Source organism: Macrobrachium nipponense, chromosome 6 (genome assembly GCF_015104395.2).
Source record: "Macrobrachium nipponense isolate FS-2020 chromosome 6, ASM1510439v2, whole genome shotgun sequence".
Taxonomy (NCBI): Eukaryota; Metazoa; Arthropoda; class Malacostraca; order Decapoda; family Palaemonidae; genus Macrobrachium; species Macrobrachium nipponense.
Genome location: NC_061108.1, coordinates 92,992,089 through 93,011,178, shown reverse-complemented (window position 1 = coordinate 93,011,178; position 19,090 = coordinate 92,992,089). Strand labels below are relative to the sequence as shown.

The 19,090-nt window shown below is 33.7% G+C and overlaps 1 non-coding gene across 1 annotated transcript; it reads right to left on the bottom strand.

Moving 5' to 3' along the window:
- Positions 1-16,823: 16,823 nt before the first annotated feature.
- Trnak-cuu (transfer RNA lysine (anticodon CUU)) lies at positions 16,824-16,896 on the bottom strand. The gene has a single exon. It is a non-coding gene; the product is annotated as a tRNA-Lys (tRNA).
- Positions 16,897-19,090: the final 2,194 nt, after the last annotated feature.

Genomic DNA, 19,090 nt, shown 5'->3' with positions numbered 1-19,090 from the left:
GTTTTTGATTAATGGTATCAATGAACTAAAGTGTAGGGAGTCTGGGAAGAAACTGGTGAATTATGCACGCATTGAATAAGGCAGCTAGCAAAATGTAAATTATTCGGATGGCAGAATTTGAAAGCCTCTGCGGGAAGACCATCACAGCCGGGCGATTTATTATTAGGTATGCTGTTTATGGCATCGCTGATGTTACCTGGCGTAATACGGTCTACAAAATGAAACTGAATGTTGTCAGTAAGGAGGTTATCTACCTCGCTTCGGGAATCCTGATCATTTATGCAATTCAGGATATTGTTGAAGTGATCACCCCACATCCTTGCGAAAGCCTCGTCTCCGACTGCTTCCCCTACTCTCTGTGATAGCTTTTTAGTTTTGGGATTTAAGGACTGGATATCTTTCCAAAGACGAGGGTAATCACCAGATTCTACGTTTCTAGACATTGCATCGGCTCTTAGTTGTTTTTCATTTAACCTGCAGTGCTTAAGAGCAAGTTTGAATTGCGCTCTCGCCTGCCTCATTAGTAATGCAGTGTGTCCTTCCCTCGGGCTGCCATTTTGCCTCCACAGTAAAAACATTTCTCGTGAGTATGTATACAGATCCTTAACCAAGTCATTCCAACCAGGTATATTACGAGAATTACCTTGACGAAATCTATAGGCAGTCCTGCCCGAAGCAAGCATAGCGGAGATTATGTTCGAATAGAATTCATTCAGATCCCTCTTGTGGTGGTCATTTCTACATTTTGTGTTGGTACACAGTAAGGCGTCAGCCGGTTGAATTATTGACCGCAACCTGGTTTCCGTGGTCGCCCTAAAGTATCTGGTTTTCTGTTGGTTTTTAAACTCCCAGTTAACCGCTGGTGGGCGGTCAGTTAGTGGGTTCACGGTAGGGAGGGATGGGGTACTGAATGACACCTGTAATGGGATGTGATCGTAGCCCGTTGCAAGATCGTAGCGAATATTGCAGGTCATAATAGAATCATGAAGTTGTGGAGATGTGATGCAGTGGTCCAGCCAGGAGGTTGTAATTGCGTCCGCTCTATTATGTACATATGAGTAGGAGGAGGGAGGGAGGAACATTACATCGCTAATTTGGAGAGCATGATTTTGACAGAAGCGAGTAAGTTCATTATAAAATTGTTTTGTGGGGTGAGAATTAAGGTCCCCTATTATACAAATATGATCAGTAGGAGAATCTTGAATGATACTGTGTAACTCCCCTAGGATCATGCTGTAATGATCAAAATTATTGTTATTTTCCCATGGCATATAAACATTAATTATTAGGATTTTAGAGTTCCCTACTGTCACTTGAAGCCCAAGCAATCTGTCACTCCTGTATCATATTGTCTAACGATTTGTGCCACAGGAAAGAAAGTCCCCCTTTCGGGCGACCGGCTATGATTAAAAGGCCGATATAGATTATCTTCAATGGTTGAGAGACAAAGCAATAGAAAAGGGAAACTTTTCAAATTAAAATGAATGTTTAAATGTTCATCTTATGAAGGAGCAAAACAATATTCTTCGATGGATTATTAACCTTCTTTAGGAGACTGGAACTAAGGTGTTACGTTTCTTAAAAAAAAAAAAAAAAGAAAAAAAAAACTTTTAGAAATAATAACAAAAAATCTAATGTGTAATGAATGAACTCCAGGGGTCACGCGTTTTCACAAACAAATAAAAAGTTTAATTTTCTAAGGGAGAAAGAACTTCCAGCTTCCCTTGTACTCTTTGTAACAGAAATGCAAACGAATGCACGGCTTAAGTAGACCTACTGTAGGAAAGTCTACATAGATCAATAACGATAATGGAGTTAATAACACATACTAAACACACTTGTCATGATCGTAGAATTTCTTGTATTTTCAAGATGATTGAAAGGATTTTTTACATCTTCTCGAAGAGGCAGAAAATAGCATCAAGTTTTCTCTTCAAATCTGCTAACAAGGCGTTGAAATGTTCCTTGAGAAAAAAAGTCGATTTCATGTTTAGTTTCAAAACACGAAAAACATAAAATTAATGTTACCTAGCCAAATCATTCGATTTATCAAATGTTTCCTTTTTTTCTATAATCTAACGAACGTCTCCCACATGACACAAGAGTGACTGAACGAAAAGATATGTTCCGTGAATCATTAGATGATTAGAGCAATATCCCCGATCTACGTATACCATAAATTCCTCTCTTATCATCCTTGAAATTCACAGTTTAACGCTATTTATCTTTATGGGATCCAAATGATTTTCATCAAAGCCATTTTATATTTGAAAGATTAGTATAATGTAATCGACTAAATTTTATCAGTGATATATCTCATACCAAGTGCAGGGGCCGTCTGACTCGCATTTCTGGGATGTTCAGGAAAAAAGCGATGTAGACATTTTAGTTTTATCGAAAGGATTTCTCGGGATTGTATCCAACACTTTTACACACACACACATATACATACATATAGTATATATATATATATATATATATATATATATATATCTATATATATATATATATATATATAATAGATATATATAGTGTGTGTTTGGTGTGTGTGTGTGTGTGTGGTGTGTGTGTGCGCGTGTGTGTGTGTGTGTGTGTATATATATATATATATATATATATATATATATATATATATGTGCTATGTATATATTATATGAAAGGATTTCTCTGGATTATATCCAACACTTTTACACACACACACACACATACACACACGTCGCACTGGTAATCTTCTTAGGCACGAAGATATGGTAATTCAATTGTACTCCACATAAGAAAATGAAAATGATTTATCTCAGAAAATGCCCAACAATTTCGTCCTCCAATGGACCTCTTCTTGGAGCGTTTATTGAGGAAAGAGATAAAGTTTTCCTATGTGGAATACAATTGAACGACACAAACACATACACACACACACACACACACACACACACACATATATATATATATAATATATATATATATATATATATATATATATATACATATATATATATATATATATATATATATATATATATATATATATATATAATATATATATTTGTAGTGTGCCTCTCAACATGCCGTTCTCACTTATTGATTTCTACATTAAGAAATGATAATCGAAAAAATAAAGTTCATTATGTTCCTCTGTTCAACTGGCAAGCAGACAATTAGTATTATTTTCTCGAGAAAAAAAAAAATCTTTTCTTCCAGAAAAATTAATTTAATCTAAACAACCCTTCCTATAACTTAATTCGAGCAAGGCGATACTTCTGCTTTCTTTCTTTCCCATCTACACGAGAGCGATTTATATCTTCCCCTTTTATTTTTTCCTTGCAGTGCTTTTGAGTACACACACACACACACACACACGCACACACACATACACACACACACATATATATATATATATATATATATATATATGTGTGTGTATGTGTGTAGTGTGTGTGTGTGTGTGTAAAAGTACCGAAGGGAAAATATATATATATATATGTGTGTGTGTGTGTGTGTGTGTTTATATAAGTATAGTGCTACTCATTAACTTTTTCCTCTATACTGGAACTTTTCAGCAATCTTTTGATGAATGTCTTCGATATATCCCTAATGTCCTCATACCAAGAGATTACTGCGTAGACGACTCACAATAAACTAGTTAAAATCAGATTATTTCATATACTATTTCATATATATCATCTTGGTGCTTTTAATTGTTACCCTCTTTCCCGCTGGAGGACAATATTTCAAATCTATGATACTGTCAATTGATGTAATGCAGCAACTAATACTGTACGGCATTAAATATATTGAAGATAGACATTTGATATATGCAGTTACTGACCTTCAGTCTGGAATTTAGGGAATCTGTTATTCTCGGTAGTGTCATTCCTATTTCCATTTAGATTTATAGCTCGTTATGACACCACAGACGAAAACACTCTTAAATGAAAAATGTTCATTTGCTATTTAATGTTGTTATGGATTTGTGTTCTTTTTTCGTGTTCCCTCAAGTGTTTCTTCTAAATATAATGGGTTGATTTCATCATTTATTCAAAATATATTGCGTCCTTCATCTCATGGAATACTTTATTAACTTTAGCAACCTCCTGCAACATATTGCCCCTATCATCAGTAAGCTAGATAGGACTGGGTCACGATACAGCCTATGTGAGTTTTGCTGTTTACGTATACAGTCTTAATTTACCCCAAAATTCATGGAAATTATGACGTATTTTAAACTTATAACGATCAAATTAATTTGCGCTTTTTCTTCCCGTCTCTATATTAGTTTACAAGTTTTTATATCTATAAGATATTAATCTGAGAATGAACTTTCGGTAAACTAGCTTCAGTTGCCTATACGACGTGGCATTAGTCCCGTGTCCAACGTGCTCTGTTCCGATTGGTCCTTTATGCAAACACTTGTGTTTGTAACTGCGCTATATATATATATAACCACCTCAGCGACACCACAGTCAACCGTGTATCTGCCGAGAGAGTGATATAACTAAAGGTGAAATATGCCTCAATTTTAGTTTAGTTTAAGTGTTAGAGACCAAAGTTACTTGCCCAGTTGATCCAGATGATACATTTTATTAATAAGGATGGGAAAGGGAGCATCACAACTGCAGCAAAAGAGATAGCAGTAGTATAGACACGTTTGCTTCTTCACGATTTTTGCTTATTTTTTTTATATATTGCATTCTGAAATTGTTCGAGTCAGCTTGCTGACCTTTCCATAATCTTTGTGGACTTGCGATTGAAACACCATCATTACGACAAACTATACCGCTTGTGGTGTTTTCGCATGGTAACACTGCGTCCCGGGCTTTAAATAGTTACGCTGTGTAAGTTTTAGGTAAATAAAAGGATATCTGGGTGTACATTTGCAACTGAAATGTGTTGTAATAATTTACTGTATGCGAATTACACCGTTAATATTCGAAGTAAGATATTATTTAAAGCCCGGAAAACAGTGTTACCATCCGCAAACACCACAGGCGGATGGACAGATGGAAAAAAACTAAGTATAGGTATTTACTCCTAGTTCCTTTGAATGTGAGCACGCCCCCATAATGTCAAGTAACAATGACATTATATACTGAATTATCTAAATTAGTTGCTTTACTGTAGAAAATGGTACTAGAAATATGGTACAGCATGTATTCTTTGGGCTGTATTACATTATAACTTTATTATACTTGTTACCGGAGTTTGAGATTAGCTTCCATTTCTTTACTAAGATTCTTTTTTTTTATTTTATCCATACCACTTTTTTTTTTTTATAAAATATCTGTATTCCGCACACTAATCGACGTGTTAAGAATTAGACCTCAGATCTCAGAAATGATTTTATATATACAACATATATATATATATATATATATAATATATATATATATAATATATATACTATACTTATATATATATAGTATGATGTGTGCGCGCGCGCGCGTATTATACATAATATATATATATTATATATATATGACGTATATATATATATATATATATATATATATATATATATATATATGTGTGTGTGTGTGTGTGTGTGTGTGTGTGTGTGTATTCAAGATAAATCTTATATATTTCATCTCCTCCTTGAACTGAGTGTCATTAAAATGGTAACACAAATTAGACTAAAAAGAAATTCTTCCTTTGTGAAGAGTAAACAAAAAGACCATCAAAATGCATATAACTATCATGAATATAATTATTTGACAATTTCTTTGAGTTACGTTTCGTGGTTCTGGAAATGAAAGTTTTCGATGCACTCTGTATAAGAGAAAAAACTATTATCACTGCTCAAGAAAAAACTTTAGTTGAAAATGCTCAACAATGTAAATATGTGATTTTATTATATTGATGAAAAATTCTGGACTTTTAATCTATTCACCGCACTACCGTTTTAGCTGTGATCACTTTCTTGCTTCAATCTGATTCACTTTTTTCCAGGATTGCTTTATTCGCATCTTCTGCAGGATCCCTGAATCACGATGAAATTCATTTTGCTACTGACTCTGGCAGTCACGTATGCTGCCGAGGTAAGAGCCTTTGGAGCTTTTTATTTTTTTATTTGCTTGTTTAGCTATTCATTTATTTGCTTACTTATTTATTAATTTATTTGTATATTTTGCTGCCGCAGTAAGTGCTTTTGGAACTATTCATTTACCTATTTATTTATCTTTTTATTTGTATATTTTGCTGCCGAGGTAAGCGCTTTTGGAACTTTTTATTTATCTGTTCATTTATCCATTTATTTATTTATTTATTCATTTATTCACTTATTTATTTATTTTTTATTTATATACTTATTTATTTATTTATCTCTCTATCTATTTACCTTCTTTTTTTTCTTTTTTTTTGGGGGGGTGCCTTTTTATGTACTTTCGTTGTTCCCTCAGTTTGATATTAATCGTATCATGTGATTTTGGAACTGATTTGTTCTTGACCGAATGCAATTAATTTTTTTTTAAAGAATCTCGCCTTGCAAGAAATGGGTCTTAGTATTTTGAAGCATTCCATATATATAGTTCATGTTTCATTCACTAAGCTTCAACAAAAGAACTAGTTTAAAAATGTCAGTAAAAGGTATTTCGCGTCTAATCTTTTTCATTATATCCTTCCATTCATAACCTAAACTTTTTTTTTTAGGCTAACCCATGGCTTCTCTCTGATGAACAAGAGGTAAGATATTATTTTTTTCTGATTTATTTCTGCCTATTCCTCAAAGATGAGATCTTTATGACAGATTGATTGTTTTATTTAATTATTGATTTTGTAAATATATCTTAGATTTTTACTACTGAGGTCATCGGTGCATGACTCACTCGTCGAATTAATAAAATAAACAAACACGCCTTTAATACTTAAGGTGTACATACCTACAACTTCCATGCGTAATAGAATTTTTAAAAAAATATTTATATTGGAACATTTATTAACAATAAACCGAAAATTTGAGAGTTATATTTTTTTGAAAAGTAAGTCTCAGTAATGGTCACAGGCCTTAGGTGCAAACGGCTTCCTGCCATACTGATTGCCACCAGTCCAAAAATTGGCAAGTAAGGAGACCTCTTACATAACTTCCAGAATGTAGGAGCCTTACACTATGCATATCAGACCAGTCATTAAAAACAAGTGTAATAGAAAGTAATAAGTAATTATAATGGATATAGTTCTATCTTTCGATATTAATCAGGCTTCCTTTAACCAGGCTCTATCCGATTTGGGTGAAGCATTTCCCGATGCTTTTCAGATGGATGAAGGATCACTTGATGACCAGGTAAGCTGAAAGACGAGAATTTGTGTGGTATAAGTAACATAGTTTGGTTAGAAAGTTCATTTTATTTTTAAGTTTTACCGTTCATGAACTCATGTGTTTCAGTTTACTATTTTAGGTATTTACTTACTTTTCTGAGTTTCTCCTTGACTTATTTTCTTGCAATGCACTTTGCACTTAGTTACGTCGACACAAATGCTATATTATTTTAGCTGTTAACTTTGGAATTACACGTCCTGAACAAAATCAATTACTCATAATCTTTTATATGGCGCATATGAGCTTTTCCTTCTCACATTTGATACTAATTATATTATATTGTTTCCGTACTGGAAAATAACAGTGAATGAAACGAAAATTAACAGTAGAATTCTCTAGGTAACAAAAACAAATACTTGATGGAAAATTCTTCTCTTTCCAGATGAAAAATCTTAACCCAGAAATGCTACGTTTGGTGAGTAACCTTTTTATGTAGTAGTGGACTTAAGAATAACTAGTAAAATATAAAACAATATTCCAAAGAAGCATCTAAGAATTAGAAGTAACAACTAAGAAATACTCACACTTTTGAGATACAAGTGGGAATCATATTCAGAAAATGTTTTATTACTTTGATCATTATTCTGAATTTAAACTCACTTCAGTAGTTGAAAGTTGTTATTCAGAATTCTCATAGGCTACTAAGGGCTTTGAATGAATAAGAAAAAAAACACTTTAGTTTATTGTCTCATTTGTAATCATCCTCCAAGAATTTTTGGCCCCAAGTAACTAATATAATACTTATATCTATATATAAGTGCACAAGCTAGTCACATGTTCGTTGAAGTATCATACAAGCACGAATACACGCATACACAAATATATATACGTATATTATATATATATATATATATATATATATATATATTATAATATATATATATATATATATATTGTATGTATGTATGTAGTATATATATATATATATATATATATATATATATATATATATGTGTGTGTGTGTGTGTGTGTGTGTGTGTGTGTGTGTGTGTGTGTGTGTAGGGTATTAAGAAGGAATAGATCAGTGGAAATTATAAGGGAGATCAAGCAAAGTAAGTATTACTTTGTAGTTAAGCATAATACATCTCTTTATTAAAGACCTAATTCTGAGCTTGTTATATATAGAAAATTGATAGGCATTCACTAAATATATATATATATATATATATATAATATACTAAATATATATATATATATAATATATATACATAAACAATACCGTGAATTCTCGATACATAGTGGGAGAAAATGTTTTGTAAATGCTATTATTAATTTTACAGCTTGTTGTGGCCGCTAAAATGACAGTTTGTACAAATGTAAGTATCATTATTTCATTTCTTGAATAATATTATGCAAATCAAATGCAGGCTCGAATTTTGTAGCAGTTTCTTTGGAAAACAGTATATTAGTAATAGGTTGCCATCGAACTATTTATCCGTTTTCTGTAGTACATAATTATTCACGTTTTCTATGGTTTCAATTTTAATATATAACTTCAGAGTTCAAGAACTTAATCTAGAGGAAACTTTTCAACTTCATTTTTTATTTAGCTAAGGAGTAGTTCTACAGAAATGCTCCATTGGGCGCCGTGTTTAGCATTAGTCCACCGGGGATGAACGTGAAATGATAAACAAAAGATGATAAATTTCTCAAATTGTCTCACCTGCACTGCATTATCCCTGTTCTATATCTCTCAGTCAAAATCTTGTGTTAATAAGTTATGCAGAGCTATTCAGTAAAATTACCGCTGTATGATCCAGTTCTGTCTTGTACCTAGTGTATAGTATTTAAAAATATCTTATTGTACAGAGCTATGTCTCATATAAAACAAAATGAAATTATTATTTTGAAAACTCCGCCGGGGTATAACTCTTACCTCCAAATTCTCAAGATTTCAGCAATTCTAACGCAACCTATTTTCAATGTAGATCAGCAGAATGCGTCCAGTGAGGGACAGTGTGTGATATATGTAGTACCAATGTGTCAGAATATCATGGCAGTATTATGGGCCCTTGAGGTTAAAGGATGATTATCATAAATCATCAGATTCTTTCTCTTTTTTACATATAGAATTACCAAGTAGGCTATAAAATCATTTTGTCGATGTGTATTGAATTATGTTAATGGCCTTATATACAATAAAGGCTTTTGTAATTAAGACTTTGGAATTATTAGAAATATATATATAACACAATACTTTAACAACAGTAACTAAAAAAATCATCAAAAGATATTATTTGTCCGCTATAAAAAAATGTAGTCTTTTATAGACATTGTGCAAATTAGTTTTTTATAGATATTGTTTAAGTAAGTTGATAGGTCCACTTTTATTCTGATTTTCAATTATATTCTCACCTTTATTTTATACTCATAATAATAGCTAGAAAATGAGTCAATAAGCATATTAACATTATTCAAGTATGCCCAGAACTATCGATTCATCCGAGTGTGCAAATATTATTAATTAATGATAGTAATGGCAATATTATCCACTTACATTAATTTGTTATTTACTTTTTCAGCTGATTCAAGCCCGTAACCTGACGTATACAGTGGTAAGTTTAACTTAGTTGAAAAGAATGATTTATGTTTCCGAAATTTGTCGACTAAAGAATGTTAAAACTGAATCTCCAGTATGCAACAACGAAAGATTTTGTGTGCATGAAAAAAATGTGTTCTTGTGTGTGTGTGTGTGTGTGTGTGTGTGTTTGGGTGTGTGTTGCGGAAGAGGTGTGGGTTGGTGTTTGTGTGTGTAGGGGAAACGGAGAAACCGTGAATTGAAAAGTGTTTTATATGTAAGGGGAGAGTAGCATTAAATATGGTATTATGAACCTGTATTCAGAATAAGAATAAGTAACCACTGATGTGCACATAAGATTGGCTAGATCGGAACCTGCTTCATTTTTAATGTTAAAAAAGGTAGAACAAAAATTTAAATATCCAATATGGGCTTACACAACACAAAAATTCTCATCTCTCTATATAGTAGGTGTCCAGTTCTCGCATATCTACATTAGGATTCTATTATCCTTTATATCTCGCATATCTGCATTTGGATTCTATTATCCTTTATATCTCGCATATCTACATTAGGATTCTATTATCCTTTATATCTCGCATATCTGCATTAGGATTCTATTATCCTTTAAATCTCGCATATCTACATTAGGATTCTATTATCCTTTATATCTCGCATATCTACATTAGGATTCTATTATCCTTTATATCTCGCATATCTACATTAGGATTCTATTATCCTTTATATCTCGCATAACTGCATTAGGATTCTATTATCCTTTATCTTTAAATTCCTCTTCACATACAGCTCTAATTATCCTTACATATCTCATCTTTGCAGCTTCAAGGCTACTGTTGAATGTTCGAAGGGGAAGCTTGAGACGACGCGGTGCTGGAAATTTTCCCTTCAGAAATGTATACGGCACTCGTCAAGGAGGAAGATCTTATCACATTCATTTGAATATCTTTATTTTTCATTTAAGCCTCATGACTCTTTAATCAATTTATGGAAATTCAGTATCATATTCATGTCAATCTTTTAACTAATTCATAGCAATTTATTGCCTAGTTTATGGAAATTTAGTAGGAAATTTTGACAAAAGAAACTGCGTGTTTTATATATTTTAAATCTCCCTGTATGATTAAGATGAGATGCTTAAATTCTCATTATTACGATATAGAAGTTATCAAGATCATTTCCATGAAGCATACAAAAAGGCAGTTGAATAAAATATGATTTATCATTCAGTGATATTTCAATATATTGTAAAACTCCCTAATCGGCAAATCATTAAGGAATTGTAATGAACCCAGAGTGCATAAAAAAAGAACCTAAATAAAATTTATTGATATGTTTACTATTTTCATTAGCAATGTATAAAAAAGATTGCAGATCTATATCTAAAACGAGTAAGTGAATGAGTTGCAATTACGATTATTTTCACATTAATTGGTAACCAATTAATAATATTTATGACATTTTATGTTGAAGTTTAGTATCTCAGAAAAAAATAAATTTCACTAAAAGGGAAAAATACTGAAAATATTTTAAGGAATGGGTTCACCCCTTGACTTTCAAAGGAATTAAATATTCAATTTTGCTCAATTTTTATTGGTGATTGAAATGAGCAAACATTCATGTGAAATAACGGCTCATCGACAGATCACGAAGTTGGGGCATATATATAATTTATATATATATATATATATATATATATATATATATATATATATATATATATATATGTGTGTGTGTGTGTGTGTGTGTGTGTGTATTTGTATATATATATATATATATATTATATGTATATATATATATATATAATATATATATAAAGGTATAAGTATAAGCCACGAAGGAAAAATAAGCAACGGAGTTTCTGCAAGATCTTTCAACTCGACATCTGCTGAGTAAAGGACGTCGAGGCGAAAGATCTTGCAGAAACTCCGTTGTTTATTTTTCCTTCGTGGCTTATACCTTTATTTATGGACTTATCACGTTCCAAACTTTCTTTGATTCAGTTTTATATAATCTTGATATATATATATATATATATATATATATATATATATATATATATATATATATGTATATATATATAAAACAGACAACTATAAATGTGTACCGAACTTCAGCGTACCAATAAAGTTTCGCTTAAACTTAAGAACAGTTATGCAGGTGGTGTTTGGAAATTTTCTCCTGTTCAGTTGCTAATTAAGAAATACTCATAGTAGCACGAGTCTTGAGATTGAGAATCAAATCCACAGTTATGTTTGGAAACAAATAGATTCTTAAAGATCTAAACAGAGAGCTTTTGGGAATCTGTTCCATACCTTTTTTAATCTGACGCGTTGATGTAAAAAATATTAAGAGAGAAAAAAGTAAAAACTCAAAAAAACGAGCGAAGTTGTTTGTGAAGCAGGGAACCGGTAGTTCAACCGGTTCCTTGTTTGCGGTGATGTAAAAAAAATGAATTGAAAAATGAAAATAATAAAAAAATTAAACCAGTTCCTTATTGTATAAACAATTTCACTTGTTTTGAGTTTTAGGTTTTTACTTTGTTAATAGTTTTATTTCAACGCGTTAGAATGATATGGGGCATCGAATGGTTTCCCAGAAGCTTTCTATTTAAATTTATTTTTGAATATATTTATACCCATACATAACTGTAGATTGTTCCTCCAAGTTCCTATATAGTTTCTCGGCTCTTGCTTCGAAGGCGTCGAGGTTATTCAAGCTCATAGCCCAGAGAGGGTTAGAAATAACCTTAAAAATAACATGAGTAATGACAATATAGCTGAATTGAGTGTGCGCCCACACACACACACACACACACACACAAAGCTCATATTACCGTTCTAATGGACACATGATTTTATCAGTCGGATACGGCTGCTTGTTGAAATTCAAATAAAATCATGCAGGGTAGAAGGTTACCAAACATCCAAAAATTATCTTAAGTAATTAATAAACTCCACGTCATCAGTGCTTAAGATTTTGGTTTATGAAGTCTAGACTCTCTAGTCTAAAGCGTTCGGATCAAGGCTGAGCAACTCCGCCCAAAAAGATCCCATTTCCCTAATCTTCTCTCAATCGAAATACATGATGCTCGTCACTGGTTCCGCCTTTAGTACAATACTCTAAGAAATGAAGTCCCAACATCTTGAGTAAACCTACTAACAAACAGACAAACACACAAAGGCGAACCAAACGCTCCATCTACTGAACGCGGGTCAATACTAAGCGGTCGACGCCCCAAAGATATCTTCTCCCAAAAATGTACATTCCTGTCATTCTCAGAGTCTAATTACTGTACTATTGCCAGTCACTTGACCCGCTTATGGTGGAATTTTCCACAAAATTCAAGATACAAATTCTTACGCAATCGTTTTAACAAGCAGCAAACACCCGAATAAAACAAAAACACACAACCTCCTTTGTGAAGACTAAAAACTAATAATTATTTTGAATCGAATATTACCATGCAATTAGGGTCACCTCGCCGTCAACTTTGCCTGCAACTTGCAGCTAAGCCGAAGACCTCGGCACCGCGCCATAGCCTCGGATCGGAACGATCGATGGGCAAAGTTCCCATGCAATTTTTTATCGGAAAAACAGATACCACCTTTACTTTCATAGAACAGCAAGGAGTTGAGTAAAAGGATGAAATGCGCCATTTTAAGCAATTTTTACTTATTTTAACTATTCTTGTGCATCGTAAATACTTCGTTTGAGTGCAGAGTTATATGTAAAAAAAAAAAATTGCACTCGATATAAGGTGGATTTTCAAAAAGAAATCTGAATGATATGATGTCAAGGGGTTACTAGTTTTACTTCCCTCTTCAGTGCAGCCCTTCAACTGTTTAGCAAGAAAACTCTTTCGAAGGTTATTATGGTTTCGATGAGAGGCCCTTATGCTCTTTGTCACGTTTACGGCGGCTTTAAAACAAGTTCCATCATTTTCAGTAATCTTTTCTACTGCTATCTGATGACCTGACAGCCACTGTGAAAAAGAGACGTGATATCCTACAATTTGAAAGCAGACTTGATGGAAATCATACACTATTTCCCTCAAAAGCGGGGGTAAAAGGCAGACATAGACATTGCCATTTAACAGTAATCAAAATTCAGAACCAGTCTTATCGGTCGATCCCTAACCACAAAACTTCCCAAATTTTTATTATTCCAAAGGCATCGCCGTCATTTGTAAAAGGAATCGAATAAGAGATAGTTACAGAAAACCTGGAAAGCAGTTCATCACGTTCTTATGGAAAAATCGAAAGAATGTCGTACCATAAAAATAGTATAGATCTGCGGCTTTATATCTTTACTTAGATACTGACATTTAAATCTAGTGAACTATCATTTAACCTTGCCCAACTGGAATGACTTGCTCATTCCAAGATTAATAATAACAAAAATCTTGTCTGAAGCAGAAAATGAACTCCTCGATGATGTTAAAGTATAAGAGAAAATTCCGTAGAACTCAAGTAAATTCAAGACCAAAGTTTCATCTGAAAAACTAGAGACAAAAGCACATATCTAATCTTATGTACGAAATTATTGCCATGAGAAAATGATAAGCGACGTGTATCAAGACAAAACGAAAACTTTACAAGTAGATAAGTTAATCATACAAAAAAACCCTTAGACCGCAACACTACTGATGATTATGTCAGCATTTCTTTCAAATCCTTGTAGTAACAAGAAGACTGCAGGAAGGAGTGAAAAAGTACAACTGCGTTATTCTTTGACTCATATCTGCCTGATAAAGCGTTTTGATGGGCGTTGTATATAGTCCAGGGATAGAGAAGAATGTGAGTAGAAAAGGGAGGCTCTGGGAGTTTGAATGTGTGTCTGACTGACTTATAAAACATTGACTTGGGGATTTAAATCCTAATCAAGGTGACAGAGAATAAGACAGCAAAGCTATATACTGGTATATACAAGGAGTCTTCAAAATACACAAGACTGGGTAAAGTTTTGTGAATTTGAGTTGGAAAGCGGCTACTCGCTAGAAATTTATAGTTTACAAAAGAATCAAATACTAATGGATATACTTGAATAAGCGGATTTTAAAAAATTAGAAATGCTACATGTGGTGGTATTATAGAAGAGATTGAAAAGAGGGTTGAATGATAACGTGGTGAGAAGGAGAATGACTGAAGGTAAATCCAATCATTACCTGGTTGAAAAAGAAAAGTGGAAAAAAACTGATTGTGATCAGGAATGTAGTTAAAGTCAGGGGGTCAGATGAAAAGGAGGTGAGAAAAGCAAATTAAGAAATCTTAAAAAATAGGCTACAGTTGAAGACTAAGTAGTGAGAGAAGTATTTGGAGTGTCTGTGGATATGAAAAGGTAAGAAAGTTACAAGTTACAAGGATTAGGATGTCTCAAAGACTTGTTAGTCCGTCCGAGAAGACATCATGTGCTCACTTATCTCTAGGAGCAGGTTTTACTGCTCCTACAGTGTCCTAATGATTTTGTCTAGCTTTCTTTTAAACTCTTCCACACTGTTGCTGTATACAACTTCTGGTGGCAGTTTATTCCACGTGTGACATGTCTTGTATGTAAAGAAGTTCCCACAATGGAATGTGTTGTATCTCTTAAGTTCTAGTTTCCATCCATTGTTTCTTGTCTGGTTTTCGTTTAATGTAAATAGGTTACTGTCTACTTTTGTTATGTCTTTCAGTATTTGAAATGTTTCTATTAATTGTCCTCGCAATCGTCGTGTTTCTAAGCCATACATGTTCAGGCTTCACGACGAAGAAATCAGTGGTGGGAAGCTGAAATTAGAGAGTTAGTGCACAAAAGCATTAGATTTTCCGAAGTTCGGTTGCAAGATTATGGCACTAGGGTACTCTACAAGAGGGAGAATGAGATGGTCATAAAAAAGTAAACAAGTAAAAGTTTGAGCAAGTTACAAAATAAAGAACAAATGTGGACTGGTTTTGATTAGAAACATAAAAAGCAATTTTAGACCAAAAATTGCAGGAGATGGATGGAATGCTACCTGAAGAGAAAGCAATATTATTTTCGTGGGATGAGTACTTTGAAGTTATGCTGAACTAGTGGATAGATAGAAAAGGGACGGGATTGAGTGACAGGGAGTGGATGGAGGTTGTCTGAATGTTTAGGATAAAAAAGGAGGCCAGTCAAAAGGTTACAGGAGTAAGAAGCCGCAGTACCGTGATGAAATACTCTGGGTGATTGACCATGGTGCATACTGTATAATGTATGTTTGGAAGCGGGAAAGGTTCCACAGAAATGGTCAGAGAAATCGGTCTTCCTTTGTACAAGAAAAGGCGACTGGAAGAAATATAGGAGCATAGCACTAATAATACCAGAGAAGATAGATGTAAGATGTTCATTGAGAAAAGACAGATGAATAATTTACTGATAGTGAAGATAGTAAAATAGTGCTGGTTCATACAAAAACAAGGAGAGAAAATAGATTAAGTGTCATGAAACAGTTACGGGAAAATTTTGGAATAAAGAGAACAGCTGCACGTGCCATATATGAACCTAGAAAAAACTTATGATAAGATTAATAGAAATTCATTGTAGAGGGTGCAGACAATGAATGATGTAGCAGACAATTAATGAGATTGATTATACTGGCTTATAACAAATGTGAAGCAATTTTCAAACATACAGTTGCAAGAGTGACTAGTATGGTATAAAAGTGGGTCTGAGACATGAGCATATGTTGTCTTCATTGCTTTTCAAGTTTTCGTGGATGAAGAGACAGATGTTGGAGAAATAACCCAGATGCAAAATAATAGTTGCGTAACCTAGGATATTTGAATTATAAATAATACGTAGTGTCGAGTGATAGCTGTTCTTTAATCAGATATATACTAGGAGCAAGAAAGTAAAAATTAGTAAAGCATTATAAATGTTTGTAAACATATAGGTATAAGAAAAGAAATGTGCTCAAAATCTTGTTTAACGATAACGTATCCTAATTGTACCCTGATCCTACAAAAGAATTAGCGCCCAACGTGGGGCTCGAACCCACGACCCCGAGATTAAGAGTCTCGTGCTCTACCGACTGAGCTAGCCGGGCTTGTAGTAGTTAGTTCGAACTAAGTAACCAAATAAAATTTATTTCAGATTGGGAAACTTGCTGTTGTGTAATTGATTTTTATTGTCAAAAATAGTCTGCAGATAACATGAAGGTATTTCTATATCCCGTAGGATAAACATGGAAGCCTGTTGATAAGGTTACTGGCAAAACTGGCATATGCGCTGCAAAGCTCATTTGCCTAATGAACTTGAATCTACGAATAGCTATGGATATTTGTCAGAGATATATCGAGTCATAAAACCTTCAGAATGCGATTTTTTTAAGTGCTGGTAAATAATGATAGTAAGAGACAGAGATACATAGCACAGACATTATGACGTACAATTCAGTGGATTCTTGTAACAAGACCTATAAGAAAACCTTTAAAGGGCCCTGACTCTATATGCGTTACATAACGAGAATGTAACAGCATAATCAAATGCTGTCAGAAAAGTTAATGGTGTTAAGAAATCTATAAAGTGGTGAAAGATGATCACAAATCCCCTCAAGTTTTGTCTAGAGGGGAAAGGTAGTGTCAAAGAACTGGCAATGTGAAGAGTTTCAGCCGTGAGCCTATTTGTCACAGAACCAAAACTATTGTACTTTGTTAGGTTACTGTACGTGAAATGGAAGAAATACGGGATTAAGACTAAGTAACAACTTTGAGGAGAGAAAGAAGTAATAAAGAAAGAAAAAAACGAAAGATTACTGAGGCTGTAAGAAAAATTCCATGCGGTTTGCTTGGACAGCATTTTCACGTTTTCAAATCTTTCTAGTCTTACGTGACTGTGTACTTATATTAGATGAGATAATTAGTTCTCTTTGCATTTTGAATATCACTCCGAAACCAACCAAACTCCGCCCCCCCCCCCCCCCCCCCCCCCCGCCCCCCCCCCCCCCCCCCCCCAAATAACACCGATTATGTACCGGGAACAGTACTCCTGAACTTATGTGGAATCTTGGCCTGTTGTTAGCGATTACTTGTGCCTAATTCAGTTGTTCACTTACCTTTATCATTGTGGGAAATTTGTTTCACTCAGTGGGAAGATTGAAGGAATATACTCTACAAAATTACGAGGGTAATTCCTTCCACTGAGTGTTCTCTAGTAATACAGTAAATTGTATAAAACGGGCTGTTAAGCACACAATTCTTCCGTGCGCCTAACGTGTTTTCAGACTTGTGTCAGAAATTCCAAAGGATTAATAATTGCTTTGAAAGTTTAAGTAGGCAAGTTAAATTCAGGTATAAGAGTAATTAGGTAAATGCAATTAATCTAATAAGGACTATGAATAAATCAAACCAAGGCCATAAAATTCCCAGGGCAGTTCAGTTTGGTCCCGGAATTCAATCAAGTTCCGACCCAGTTAAAGTAAAATTAAGGTAAACTAATCCCAAATAGTAATGCTAAGTAAACAGACAGACCTAATTTTGACTAAATTTTCTATTACGCCCATGTAATTATATAAACCCCTGTAAAATTGTTCAATCTGAGTCTATGCCTAATTAATTCTCACAAACTTCAATATTACAATAGCCTAACTACGTAAAAAGGCTCAAAATTTAGTTAAGGTAAAGAAAAGTGTATTACGTCTTAAATAAGTAAGTTAAGTTAAATAAGTAAGTTAAACGTTAAAAGACGCAACCGCTGCCTAACGAAATGACCGTTGGCTCAAATCAGCCGTCCAATAATGACGGTCTAGCCTTTGTGGAAAATTGATATGTTGACCTACCTTTAAGTTAACCCAGTTTGGACCCACACCTCTTAATTCACTCCTTAACTAAAAACAAATCCTATATATTTAATCAGCAAACCCAGCGACTTCTAATTATATTCGTGGAAATAAATTGGTACGTTGACAAGAAATGTTATTTTACTTACCGAATTTTCCGACGACAGATCAGTGTATATGGCCGTTTTAAATTTTGGTTGGCAGATAAGGATTCGGATAGGATAATTCCACGGTTAGGATAGGTACAAACAGGAAAGGAGATCATACAAACCAATTATCTTAAGGGTTATTAATTTCTAAAACCCTACACAACGTAAATGAAACTCAAGAGGGAGTTGACGAAACAAGTTGTCGCCCGTCTTCCATGCTGTCAGTTTGAACAAGCTCCAAAAACCCGCGCCTGGCCTATGGCTACCCCCCGAAAAGGCCTATGTCAGGTCAATGGTTCTTACCACTCCCTAAA